Source organism: Dromiciops gliroides, chromosome 2 (genome assembly GCF_019393635.1).
Source record: "Dromiciops gliroides isolate mDroGli1 chromosome 2, mDroGli1.pri, whole genome shotgun sequence".
Taxonomy (NCBI): Eukaryota; Metazoa; Chordata; class Mammalia; order Microbiotheria; family Microbiotheriidae; genus Dromiciops; species Dromiciops gliroides.
In genome coordinates, this window is record NC_057862.1 from 450,701,559 (window position 1) to 450,713,804 (window position 12,246).

The following is a 12,246-nucleotide window of genomic DNA, read 5'->3' on the forward strand; positions in this document are numbered from 1 at the left end:
AGAGGGTCATCATATAGGTTGATGGCATGACTTTCACTGAATTGGATTTAAGTCAGAGAGGGTTGTGTGGGGTCACCAACTTCATTCTCTCCTCCAGAGCCATCTGGATCCAGTGGCAAGATATATATGAGACGACTGGAGATGGCCCTGGATGTTTAAGGCAATTGGGGTTAAGTGACTTGCCCAGGGTCACACAGCTAATTAGAGCCTGAGGTGAGATTTGAACTAAGACTCTCTTGACTCCAGGGCTAGTGCTCTATCCACTTCAGCACCTAGCTGCCTCAAGGCAGTGTAGGATAGTAGAAAGAATACACAGCATGAGAGTGAGAGGATCTGAGTTCAAATCTCTGTTTTACTTTAAAGAACTTAGATGACCTTAGGCAAGCCACTTCATTCCCTTACAGGAAAAATGAAGGGATTGGAGTAGATGTCCTTTAAGGACCCTTCTAGACCTTCCTATGGCTTAGGGGCAGCTGGGTGGCTCAGTGGATAAAGCACCAGACCTAGATTCAGGAGGACCTGAGTTCCAATGTGGCCTCAACCACTCGACACTTAGTAGCTGTGTGATCCTGGGCAAGTCACTTAATCCTCATTGCCCTGCAAAAAAAAAAAAAATTAAAAAAATCCTATGGCTTAACAAAGGACTTGTTGCCCCTTGCTTAGGTGACCCTGTAGTTATTCTTTCTTCTTAATTCATAAACAAAATTGTGGTCAACTCAAGAAAGTTATGAGGAAAAGAGGATTTTCTGTTTAGTTAGAAAAGCCCATATAAATAATTGCAAACACCATGTTTTAGTAAAACAAAGCAATAAAACATTAGTAAAGCTATGTTCCCCTTTTCAGCTTTCCACCTAAATTCCTATGCCCTCTTTGTTTTGACCAATCTATTCACACTAAGAGGCAGCCAGGTAATTCAGTGGTAAGAGTGGTAGGCCTGGAGTCAGGAAAACTTATCTTCACATCTGGCTTCAGACTGTGTGATCCTGGGCAAGTCATTTAACCATGTTTGCCTCAGGTTCCTCATCTGGAAAATGAGCTGAAGAAGGAAATAGCAAACCACTCCAGTATCTTTGCCAAGAAAACCCCAAATTGGGTCACAAATAATCAGACACAATCAAAATGACTAAAGAAAAAATCAAATCCATACTGAGGTCTTCTGATCTCCTCATGGACATAATGACATAGTAAGGAGTCTGGAGACCTGGTTTTTAAGTCATCAAATTAAAAAACATTTATGAAGCACCTACTATGTGCTAGACATTGGGCTTAAGCACCGGAAAGACAAATGTAAGATGTGCGTGTGTGTGTGTATGAGTGGTGTGTTATGTTTTGCCCATGTAGGTTATGTGTGTCCCCATGGGTCTGTCTAGATATGGTTCACAAGGAGGCAAAGATCTCTAGAGTCTCATCCCCTGACCCTTCTCCAAGGGAAACTTTGATTCTTGCCAGGACGGGAAACAGGAGATTAGAGCCAGAGGCCTGCCACTTTGTTCTCCTCAGAGAGAGGAGGTACTGGGCTAGGATTATATTTATCTGCTCTTTTAAATATTATTAGTCTAGGGAAAGTAATTTTTAGGTTCAAGCTATATTCCTGATCCCTATCCCTAAATGGAGAAGTGTATTCCCTGAGCTAGCTATCCAAGGTTTGACTCTCTTTCCAACAAATGCCAGTACCAAAATGAACACTCATAGCAAAAAGTGAATAAACCCATTTGTTCCATTATTATAGCCCATCCAAAATGATAGTAAATAGAAATCAGAGAAAGTATATGCTTGAGGATATATATATATATATGTATATATATATATACATATATATATATATATATATTAGACAATACACAGAGTGAATGACTTTTCCCATTGGGAAAGAATGAACTTAGCTCAACCAAATGAGAGAGTCTCTGATATCACCCAGAGACCTAAAGAGAATCCAGAACCACTAGTCTTCTTTCCTAAAGCTAGGAACCAGAAGACTAGTATCTCTCCTTTCTCAAGCTATCACCAACTGTACCCCTGAGAGCACTGAATAATCAATCTTCACCAATGAGGAGAGTCTTATGCAAATGACCTTTGAGTTAGGGGTTACAGGCACAAAAAAGCAAAAAAAAAAAAAATGGTCCTTATTCTCAAGGCGCTTACAGTGTAATGGGAGAGACAGTGTGCAAATTAATGTGTTTATGCAATAGACATGGTCAGTCATTTTCCAGTCATATCTGATTCTTCTTGACTGTATTTGGAACTTTTTTGGCAAAGATACTGGAATGGTTTGCTATTTCTCCTACGCATTTTACAGATGAGGAAACTGAGACAAATAGGGTTTTTAAATAGTGAGCCCAGTTGGGAGATGGATTGTCCTAGTTGGTGTCACTGGATTATAGAGTATATGGCCTGTGCTTTAGGAAAATTATTTTGATAGCTGAGTAAAGGGTGGACTGGAGTGGAGGGGATGCAAGACAGGGAGGTTTCACATGTATACTTCCAGAGCAGCCATTAACAATTAGTAACTTAATCTCTCTCACTCTCCTCTGTTTTAGGAAGATAATGAACACATCCCTCCTTACTATATCCTGGGAGAGTGAAGAGGAATTATATACTGTACCTAACTCAAAGTGATTCTTGCTTCTTGGGAAAAGGATCTATTTGTTCATAATGGATAGAGTGACAGGCCTAGAGTCAAGAGGACTCATCTTCCTGAGTTCTAATCTGGCCTCAGACACTAGCTGTGTGACCCTGGGCAAGTTTTGCCTCAGTTTCTTCATCTGTAAAATGAGCTGGAGAAGGAATTGGCAAACCACTCCAGTATCTTTGCCAAGAAAATCCCTAAAGGGGTCATGAAGTGTCAGACAACAATTCCAGTTCATTTCAGTGAACATACATTAATTAAGTGGCCTGGTGGGTCAGAACATTTAAAGATATATGGTGTCTCATTAAAATGTAAGTCCCTCAAGGACAAGGACTGGTTTTGCTTTTTCTTTGTATTCTTACAATTTATCACAGTGAAATGATTACTTATTCTAGACTTGGAGGATAAGGAGATGATTAAAAATTGGAAAGATACACCAAGGAATAATAGCTTATCCTGCAGGTTCCTTGCCACAACACAGTTGAGTGAGAGTGTGCTAGAATTATTAATCTCCATTTGACAGATGAAGAAACAAACTCAGAGCTTGAAGTGACTTACCCATTGTCACATAGTAAATGGAAGAGTTAGGATTTGAATCCACACCTTTTGCTCTAATAAAAAATAGAAAATAACTGCAAAGGAAGAAAGTCCAGGGAGACAAAGATGCTCCGGGGTCCTCTAGCCGCTTAGGCTAGCCCTCCCATTGGAAGGATTTCATCATATGAGTTGTTTTGCACCTTCTCCATGTGCAAAATGTGATCTGTGGATCACGACCAAGAGAAACTGTTCACACCCTTGTGACTCTAATGGCAGAGACTTAAATTTACCTTAAACACTCTCTGACAACCCAGCCTTCTATTTTCATTTTATTTAAAGGTCAAATTCATATTTCTGCTTTCTATCTATAGGTGTGTCCAGGAGCAACAAGGTGATTTAACTGTCTGGAATTCATAACCAGAAAACCTTTAAACTCTGAAGCTGTAGCCATCCAGGGAATTACAGTCAACTGTAGTCACTCGTGTTATCAGAAGAGTCTCACTACAAAAATGCCTGTAGTGGGCAGACAGAAAATATGAGAGGTATTTAGTCAGACACTACATTTGTTATTGAACCTGATTCAGGAGATCTTAACCTTCTAGGCACCTTACATAGTGGGGCCTGGTTCCTTCTAGAGACCATGGAAATGATTAAGTTTAAAATAATTAAGGTTGCTAAGTGATTTCTCTCCTTGTGAAAATGATAGAAAGGAATGTCATCATTATTAAAAAGAGAACCAGAATGCTTAGAAGTTTGGGAATCTCACTCCCAATGAATATTCATTCTCATTAAGTTAATTTATTAATTTCATGCTTGGCTGGAAATGCCTTGTCATCACATTCCCCCTGTTGCTACAACACTTGGGGCTGGCACAACATCTGGCTCTGCCACATCTGTTTTGGCAGAAAACTCAATATAATTTCTCATGCTGGTGGAGAATGTAGTAGTCTTAGATTTTTCTTGTGGTCAGATGCCAGCTCCTTCACAAAATTCTAAGGTCCCAAAATATGATAGAAACTTAGAATACCCATGAGAAAAAAAAAAAAAAAAAAAAGAAAGAAAAGGAATAATAAACCCTGCTGACCTCACAGAACTTTTGTATGGATCAGATGAAATGGATGGGAAAAAAGCACTATGTAAACATAAAGCACTATATAAATGTCAGCTGTGTTTGATTATTCATCATCTCCCATAAATGATTCATTTTGATTCGGGAAAAATGTATTAAATAGTGCTGGACAACTGGCGATATAGACATGAAAATCCCTATGGCAGTCATGCGAGGGAAGGAAGGCAAGATCAGTATTGTCCTCATTTTATAGATGAGGAAACTGAGGCTAGAGAGGGGAAGTCATGATGCCAGTCTGATTGTGGTAAAGATAGGACTGGAAACCACATATCTGACCAATCTAGTATTCTTATGTTGCCTCATATTTTGGGCAGCCTGGAAGGGGAGACAAATCATGAAAGGGAGCACAATCTGAGTGGGTATATAGAAAAAAAAGAATTAGGGGGCTGTATGTATGTATATACACATGTACACATATGTACACACACACACACACACATATATATATATGTATCATGTATATGCCCTAGATCATGTTGGTATTGGGGGTAATCCTTCCTGCTTTCATGAATTCTTCCCTGCCACCTCCTACCTAGTAAGTGGGTTGGGAGATGAAAAGGGAAAAAGTTGATAGATTAACACATCTTTGATATACTCAAGACTACTCTGCTTGTTATTGTCATTTTAGCATACAAAATCACCCATGTAGTCTGTTTCCTACCTATAGTTTGTTTCTCACCTATATGGTGAGAGGCAAGAAAGCCAACTAATATATTTAATCATAACCTTGACCAAAGACCATTCTTCTCGGATGAAAGCAGTGAAAAGGGAATTTGATTCAGTGAAAAAGTATCCAGTTCATGGTTTGCATAATCTTTCCTTATGAATTACTTTAAAATTTATGTCAAAAGATCCATGATTTCATTCATGTGGGTAATCCCTCCACTGACATAGATTACACCTCTTCCACACTTCAGTGAATGGGATTCATTAGTTGCTGTGCCCAAAAAAATCCTTGTGACCTGGTGGCTGATTTGGGAATGAGCCACTCTGAACTTCTAGTAGTCCTCAGATGACAAGCAAACAGTCAATCACAAGGCCTGTCCTTGAAGTTGGGTGGGAACCTGGCAGAGTCTGTGTGGCAGAACCCTGGTAGAATCTTTAAGAAAAACCAGTGCTACAAACAGAGCATCTTCATAGAATTGTACTTAAATCTCTTCTGATTATGAATCACTTTCTGATTGGGTTCGACACAATTTAGAAATTGTGATTGATCTGAGCAATAAAAAAGATTTGGTACTTTGAGAAAAGGGAAAGAAGGCTAGTGTAGATTGGGAATTGCATCCACTGGAAGTTTCAGGATAAAGCACTGGGTAGGTTTTGCCAAAACAATCTTTTAGTAAAACAAAAACTAACCAAACCAAAAAAAAAAACCAATGACAACAAAGCATATATATACAAACACACAGAAAATAATATTCTTACAGTTAATTAGTAATTCTACCCTTGAAATCTTCTTCTCGGGTCTCAGAGTGGCACTGCCTGATTTGGGCCATATCACTGTGCCCTATAGCCTTTTCATTAGCTCTACTCTGATTAATCTGCAGTGGTTCTCATGGGCAGTGTGGAGTACATTTTTTTTTCATTTTGTACACTTGCTTCCCTTGCATCTCATTTCCCCCCAGATTTGGGGAAACCCTTGTCACTTTGGTATGAAATTTGATGTTATACAGATTTTTCCATTATTATTATTATTACTATTTAATTCATAACACTTTGCAGACACTAATTATGGAAAATTTAACTGTATTTTCCTCTCCTCCCTTCTTCCTCCCCCCTTCCCCCTTGCTTTTTCCTTTTTAAACAAGAAACAAAATACAACTAATTCCCCTTTGTAGTTGGACCACCAAAGCAGAGGAAAGTGTAGTGAGTCCCTTACTCCTGAGAGTTTTTACCCTGTGTGTTCTGCTCTGTTTGTCCTTTTCAAAGGCATCTCAATGAGGAGCCTTGTTGAGACCTCCACTAGTGGCACTATTTAGAGAGGGACTCATTAGGAACAGTTTGGTCTGAACAAAAGGAATTCTGTTCCTATTGTCCCAGTTGCAGTTTGGATGTAGGAACTGGAAAAACTCTCTTAAACCCAACTAACAAACCAGTACTTGCCCAAGTTGTATAGTCTGTCATAAAAGAGATTCTGGATGAAAATCCAGCATAGATAATTTACAGCTCAAATGGGGCCTCGGTGAGCCCGCTTCATGTGCCACAAATGTTTCCTATTAAAGACCACTAGATGCTTTGCAGTAAATGGAGCTCTAGCCCCCTCCCCCCCAACAACCTAAAGGTGATTATTTTTATTCATCTATGTCTCCGGGGGGGCCTTCTTGCTTTGGAAAAGTAATATATAGACTAGAGATCAAGAGGAAGTCATATAGAATTATAATAATAGTAATCACGATGATGATAGTGGTGGTAGTGGTAGCGATGGTGATAATAATAGCTATTATTAACTTATCACTTTAAGGTTTCCAAAGCACTTTATAGTTATTATTCCATCAGGTCATAATAACCTTGGAAAGTAGAGTCTGTCATTATTCCCACTTTACAGATGAGGGAATTGAGGCAGAGAGGTTAAATGACTTACCCAGTGTCACAAAGCTAGCAAGTGTCTGAGCTAGGATTTGAACTCAAGTTTTCCTGACCTCAGATCCAGTGCTCTATCCATTATGCCACCTGGCTGCTGGAAAGGAGACTCTTTAGGAGTGATTAAAAATGCCTTCCATGTTAACACTTGTGGTTAGTGATTTTCTGCTGCTGAGATACAGGAATATTGCTTCCTGCAAGCGGTGGCATTGTGGTGAACCTCTGGAACCTTTTTTAAACCATGCAGTATTGGGCCAGAGTCTAGTTGTTTATATATCATTGTGGAAGGGGACCTTTTGTGGCCAACTCTTTGGAATCTTAAATGAGTTTGGCTTCTCTGCTCTCTGGGATTAGGCCATTGACATCTGTATAAAACTCTGATATTTAGCAAAGATGCTATTTTTAGAAAAGCTAACTTTTTAGAAAAAATGCCTATCAGTTTCCTCCTTTGCTTTTCATCAAGATTTCCAGAGTGAGCAGCTAACATTTTCTCTGGTTGTACAGAATACATAACTACCTCTGAATCATTTCATTTAAAGCATAATTTCTCTCTGAAACTGAAATAAAGGCACAATTCTCATTGACTTTGATGGCCTCTGTGTTTGGGAAAATGTGTTCTTCTGGGCACTTAGTAAGAACTGGCACTAATGCAAACAACTGAAAAATTAAACAGGAAATTCAATTTACTAAGAACAGTTGGCTTCAAAGTACATAGGATTTAAGTGCAAAGCAATTAGAATAATAGAATTTTAGAAATGGAAGGGAGCTCAGTGAATCCCCCTCCCTCAACAGTCCTGACAGATGGACACCCAATTCAGCTTGAAGACCTCCAGTGAAGGAAAGCTGACTAATTCCCAAGGCATCCAAAGATACTTTTGGATAGCTCTAATTGTTAGGAAGTTTTTCCTGACAATGAGCCACAATTTGAATCGTTGCAAATTCCCTCTTTTGCTTTTTTTTCTGTCCTCTTGGGCCAAACAGAATAAATCTAATCTCTCCTTCATATGACAGCTCTTCAAATACTTGAACACAGCCATTATATTCCCTTTGAATCTTCTCTTTTCCACTCTAACTATTCTCTATCTTTCAACCAGTTCTCCTATGACATTGACTCAAAGACCTCTACCATCCCCATTGCCCTTCTTTGTCTACTTGCTAGCTTACGAATATCCTTCCTAAATTGTGGTGCTAAGAACAGAACACTGTATTCCAAATGTGATCTTATTCCTGGAAGAAGTTATGCCTCTCAATTAAGTTCAAATCACATTTCTTTTTTTTTATTCCTATATTACACGGCTGATGTATTGAGATTGCAATCCGTGAAAACTTCCAAATCTTTTTCAGACAATCTTCTGTTTAACCATGTCCTTTTTTTCTTGCACTTGTCATAATGATTTTATGAACCCAAGTATAAGACACTGATCACTATTGGATTTTATCTTCTTGGATTTTGCCCAGTACTCTAGCCAGTTAAGGTCTTTTTCAGTTCATAACTCCGTTAGTATTAGCCATCTCTCCTAGCTTTGTGTCATCTGCAGATTTGATGAGCATATTTTCTGTATCATTACGTAAGTCTTGACTTACATGTTATATGACATGAGAATAAACACAAATTTCTGGGATAGTCCATTGAAGTCCTCCTTCCAAGTTGACACTGAACCATTAATGACTAGCCTTTGAGTCTAGTCATTTAGCAGGTTCTGAATCTATTTAATTGGGTTATTGTCTAGTCAACATCACTCCATCTTTTTTGTTAGAATAGCATGGAAAACTTTATCAAAAGCTCTACTGAAAACCATATACATCATATATATTATACATAATATACATATAATATTATAGAAAATTTCCCTAATCTAGCTAGCTAGTGATTCTGTCAAAAAAGCAAATGAAATTTGTTAGTTTGGCATGAACTGTTGTTGATAGAGCTATTCTCTCTTTTTATAATCAATACTTCCTTTTCTATATGATCATTAGCAATCACTTTAATGATCCATAGTCTAAAATTTTTCAAGAAAATAAAGTTTAGTTATCATTATTTTCAAGGTTTATAGTTTATAGTTATAGGGTATACTATGAACATAGAGAAATGAAAGACATGGATTTGGAGAATCTGTTGTCTTCTCTTGCCCTCATTAAAAAAAAAGATTGGAAAACTTGCCTTTCTTCAGTCCTGTGGTAAAGTCTCCCATTCTCTAAGGTCTTTCAAATATTGCTGAGTGAATACCACTGCTAGGTTTATATTCCAAAGACATCCCCAAAAAGAGAAAGATACCTATTTGTGCAAAAATATTTATAGCAGCTCTTTTTGTGGTGGCTAAGAATTGGAAATCAAAGGAATGCCCATTAATTGGGGAATGGCTAAACAAGCTGTGGTATATGATGGTGATGGAATATTATTGTGCTATTAGAAATGACAAGCAGGATGATTTCAGAAAGGTCTGGAAAGACTTGTATGAACTGATGTATAGTGAAGTGAGCAGAACCAAGAAAACATTGTGCACAGTGACAGCAATATTGTTTGATGAAGAACTATGAATGACTTAACTATTCTCAACAATATAATGATCCAAGACAATCTCAAAGGACTATTGATGAAACATACTAACCACCTCCAAAGAAAGAACTTACATTGATGGAACACAGATTGAAGCATGCTAGTTTTCACTTTCATTTTTTCTTTTATCCAAGTTTTCTTGTACAAAATGACTAATATGGTAATGTTTTACGTAAGTATACTTGTATAACCTATATCTGATCACTTGCCACCTCAGGGAGGGGGAAAAGGAGGGATAGAAGGAAGGATAAAGATTGGAACCCCAAACTATAAATAAAAAATGTTTATTACTTTTAAAAAATCAAATATTGCTGAGTGGCTCAGTAATCATATCTGTCAATTCTTTCCATACTCAAGGATGTAGTACATTTGGGCCAGGTGACTGCAGTTAATTCTGGGCAATTAGGTTGTCTCCTCCTCCTCCTCCTCCTCCTCCTCCTCCTCCTCCTTTCTTCACCAGCTTATTGTGAGCTTTTTTTGGGGGGGGGGACAATGAAGGTTAAGTGACTTGCCCAGGGTCACACAGCTAGTAAGTGTCAAGCATCTGAGGCTGAATTTGAACACAGGTACTCCTGAATCTAGGGCCAGTGCTTTATCCACTGTGCCACCTAGCTGCCTCAAGCTTTAGCAACCTCGATACTACTTTACTAGACTGTGACATGCTCTTATAGTCATCATTTGTTATATGCTTTTGCTTCCATCTTTTGTACTTTTAACAAAATTTAAATTGGTTTGTGAGGTTTCTATGCATCTACATTTGTCTCTTCATATGACTCCTTTTTTCCTTTTTCATTAGATTTCTTTCCCCTTTGTGATCTTGGTATTTCATTCTTTTTTTTTTTTAATTATCATTGCCGGGGGGCAGCTAGGTGGCGCAGTGGATAAAGCACTGGCCCTGGATTCAGGAGTACCTGAGTTCAAATCCAACCTCAGACACTTGACACTTACTAGCTGTTTTATGTAACCCTGGGCAAGTCACTTAACCCCCTTGCCCCCCACACAAAAAATTATCACTGCCATTTATTTTAGGTAGAGGTGTTTGTGATGGTCTAGGGTGAATTAAGTGTCTAGCCAAACTTGAAGGAGGAGTTGAGCAGGGAATTTGGAAAAGACTGTACATATCGGTAGCAAAGAAAACAGGATACATCAGTTTTCATTTTCTAAAACTACCTTCAAGGTTGTACTATTTAAATTGTAGAGGGGAGACTGATTCATCCCAGTGTTCCATCCCAGAAGTACTTTCTGTCCAATGGCTTGGCATACTGAAAACTATATGGGACTGCTCTGAAGACATCTGAACCCATCCCAGGGTCAAGAGGTATAGCTCCTAGGTTGGGTCATGAGGAGAGGAGGACTCAGGACCAATGTGACTTCTGGGATAGGTAGGTGTTCCAAATAACAACAACATACTGGACAAAAGCCAATCTGTAGGCAAGGGGAATAAAGTAGAAGTTGGCCAATTTCAGAGAAGACCAGATATAGTAGTTGATGTTGAGGGCATCAGGGTAATCCTACTGTAATCTGGTCCAGTTGTCCTTGACTGACAGTCCATTAAGTGTACCAATCAGTGGAAGCAAGCACCCCCAAAAACATGGGGCAAAGCCCCCTCATCCATTGCCATTTTCTTCAGTGCATCCATCTTGGTATTTCCAGGGATGAGTTGGTCCAAAATTCTGTACCAATCACCTATCACAGGGCCCACAAAACCACAGCCCCCCAAAAGCCATGATCAGGGTCCTGTGGACATGGTGCTTCTCTACACCCCATTTCTCTATCAGCTGCTGAGAGATGATGTCACCTATCTCTAAAGGACCAGCTGTGATAATCTGTATCTTCCATGGGTGAGCAGCCAGTGCTTTCTGGTATGCTAACCAGAGAATCATGCCTCTTCTGTTAAAGCCACTCTCTGGGAGTCAGCTTCCTGCTCACCCACAGTATTTCATTCTTGAGGACTTCCAATCCTTCCACAGTTGACTTCCTCTGATGAATTTTAGTCCAGGGGTTTTTACCTATCCATCCTCTGAACTCTTTGAAATCTCTCCCTAAATCTAGGTTGCATGTCAGACCATGCCTAATCTCTCACAAACTCTTGGAGTGAGTGGTCAGTTCCCTCAAAGTTCCCATAATTTCCATTTCAGCAAAAATTTCTCCTTGTTAGTGAGAATCAGATGAAAATAGAATTGACCCTCCTTCACTATGTGAAAGATGGGATCATCATCAAGGCAAGTCAAGGAACTATTAGCTACTCTGATTTTGGCTGAGAGTGATCTTCAGCAAATGTTTGGATAATTGAAGTCCCTCATCACTGCTAACAAACATTTATGAAGGGCCTAATCTGTGACAGGCACTGTGCTAGAGACTGGAGATAGAAAGATAAAAATGAAACAGTTCTAAGAGGTGAAAGTGAGGAGGGAGGGTATTTCAGGTATGGAAGACAGACAGTGCAAAGCCACAGAGGGGGGAAATGGAGTGTCCCATGCAATCAATGATAAGAATGTCAGTTTGGTTGGACTTGAGAGAGCACAAAGGGGACTAATGTATAATAAAGTTGGAAAGGGAGTATGAGGACAGTTTGGTGAAGGGCTTTTAAAGACCTAGTTAGGTTAACATTTGCTTTATATCATTATTTTGTTTTTGTTTTATTCTGAACTTGAATACCCCCCAAAAGAGAACTTGCATATATACAGCAGAGCACTGAAAGAAGATTCTGTATGTAATTGTGAATCTCCCTTTTGTCCCACTTGCTAAAACAAAAAGTATATAATTAAGTCTACACATTACTTTTCAAAACTGTTCTGCTTGTCTGTACTCCTTTTT

At 38.9% G+C, this 12,246-nt stretch overlaps 1 pseudogene; it reads right to left on the minus strand.

Annotated features, from left to right (window-relative positions):
* Window positions 1-10,784: 10,784 nt before the first annotated feature.
* LOC122744709 lies at window positions 10,785-11,312 on the minus strand (annotated as a pseudogene).
* Window positions 11,313-12,246: the final 934 nt, after the last annotated feature.